Source organism: Pteropus vampyrus, unplaced genomic scaffold (assembly GCF_000151845.1).
Source record: "Pteropus vampyrus isolate Shadow unplaced genomic scaffold, Pvam_2.0 Scaffold133, whole genome shotgun sequence".
NCBI classification, from domain to species: domain Eukaryota; kingdom Metazoa; phylum Chordata; class Mammalia; order Chiroptera; family Pteropodidae; genus Pteropus; species Pteropus vampyrus.
Genome location: NW_011888914.1, coordinates 1,070,164 through 1,072,458, shown reverse-complemented (window position 1 = coordinate 1,072,458; position 2,295 = coordinate 1,070,164). Strand labels below are relative to the sequence as shown.

The following is a 2,295-nucleotide window of genomic DNA, read 5'->3' as shown; positions in this document are numbered from 1 at the left end:
CATCAGGGACCCAGGTTCCTGGTACCTTTCTCTTCCACTGTCTTAGTGTGAGGCTTCCTTTTCAGGTCATAGTCTGGAATGGCTGCTGGACCTCCAACCATAACATAAACATTTCCGGAGAAAGAAGGAAGGTCAAAAAGGTACAGATTGTAGCTAAGTGAGGTCTCTTTAAGAAGACTTCTTAGAAGTCACACACAGTACTTCCTGTAATCATAAGCAGAACTTAGATAGTTGGTTACATCTGGATTCAAGAAAGATTTAACTCTACAGCCATGCCTCCCTGAACAAGCCTGATCTCGTCTGATCTCAGAAACTAAGCAGGGTCGGGCCAGGTTAGTACTTGGAAGGGAGACCACCTAGGAAGACCAGGTGCTGTAGGCGTAAAAAATAAAAAAATAAGGGATTGTAAACTGATAAGATCCTTGCAAACTGTGAGGTCAACCAAAGGTTACCTCGCCTAAAAAAAAAAAAAAAAAAAAAGAAAGATTTATTTAACAGTATAATCATTTAGCTGAGCACATTGCTGCTCAAAGACACCAGGCTCTATAACAAAGAAAGAATAGGAGTTTCTGCCATATATGTGAAAGTTCTTAATAGGAAATTAACAAATGTAATCCATAAATGTATTAAAAGGAAATTAAAATGTGGTCAGGTTGACTTTAATCCCCAATGCAAACAGAGTTTAATATTCTGATATCTATTTGTGGTTTTCACCAAATCACTAAATCAGAGAAAGATTACCCTAATAGTTTGCAAAGGATGATTCACCCAAATTAAACATCAATTCCTGAGGGAAAAAATTCTAATTAAAACTACTATTTAACATGATAAATAAAAGCTTTAAAAATAACCAAATGTTATATTTAAAATAAAACAATTTAGAGTAATTTATTTTGTCTTGAACAATTCAAAGATATCTAAGTTCACTAATATTATTTAACACTCTTCTGATAATTCTTTTTATTTAATACTCTTTCAGTCTTTTCTTAATATCAACACAAATATGGGAATTATATTGGGACATGTGTGGTTAAGAAAAAAGCCCTTGATGGAATTTTTGCATATTCCTGCCCAAACTCTGTAGAACATTTATCTCTCCAATTAAGACTCACTACTTAAGATAATTTTTTGAAAAGGGGATAGGGGAAAGGAGCCATAATTATCAGAATTAACTGAAATGCATCATAATACTTCTGCAGAAATCATAGGGGAAAATCTCATTACCCTGTGTTAAATAAAGATTTCTTAGCTAGAATAATGTTTACATGATTCATAAGAGAAGAGAAAGATTTCTAAATTTGCCTTCATTGATAATGATAACTTTTGCTTTTCTAAAGCTACTCTAAAGAAAATGAAAGAAAGTCCACCGTCTGGGAGAAAATATTTGTAATCATATATCTTATAAAAGATTTTTATCCAGAATACATAAAGGACTCTTAAAACACAGTAATAAGAAAATGAACAACACTATTCAAAAGAAAAGAGGAAGTGAATGTTTTCAAAGAATACTTCACGTATAAGCAATATATGAATAGCAAATAAATACATGAAAAAAAGATTATCAGCATCGTTAATTTTCAGTAGATACAAATTTAAAGCCACAATAAAATTCCATTATACTCCCATTAGAGTGACTAAAATTAGAAATATAAAATGACACTACCGAATGTTGGTGATAACCCAGAACAACTGGGTTAACTCATGTATTGCAGATGGGAATGCAAGATCGCACAGCCACTTTGAAAACTGGCATGGAAGTTTCTTACATAAAGCTCTATATACTTACTATACATGTACCAGGTGATGTATAATCACAGCCCTAGGTGTTTAAGAGAAATAAATTTATGTTCACACTAAGACCTGTGCAATATTGGTAATAGCAGCTTTATTTGTTATAGCCAAAAAATTGGGAAGAATCCCAATATCCATAATTTGGAGAATGGATAAACAAATTAGGATACATTAATACAGTGGAATACCCAATACTGGATACATTGGAAAATATCATGCTAAAAATAGAAGCCTGGCATAAAACACTAGAGCATAATTCCACTTACATGACAGTCTTAAACAGACAAAGCTAAGGGATAGAAACCAGATCAGTGGTTTTAAGGGGTGGGGATTGGGGAAGTTAGTAATAATAAAGGGGCATCAAAACACAGAACTGCGCTCTAAAGCAAATTTTACTATATGTATATTATATTTCATAAACTTTACCTAAAGAGAACCCCAAGAAACAAAAAGCAGTGTCTGTATATTCTAAATTAACATGTGTCTTCTGGGCAAATGTGGCCC

General features: G+C 33.1%; 1 pseudogene; it reads left to right on the top strand.

Moving 5' to 3' along the window:
- The first annotated feature begins 262 nt into the window (after positions 1–262).
- On the top strand, positions 263–381 carry LOC111744374 (annotated as a pseudogene).
- The last annotated feature ends 1,914 nt before the right edge of the window (positions 382–2,295 follow it).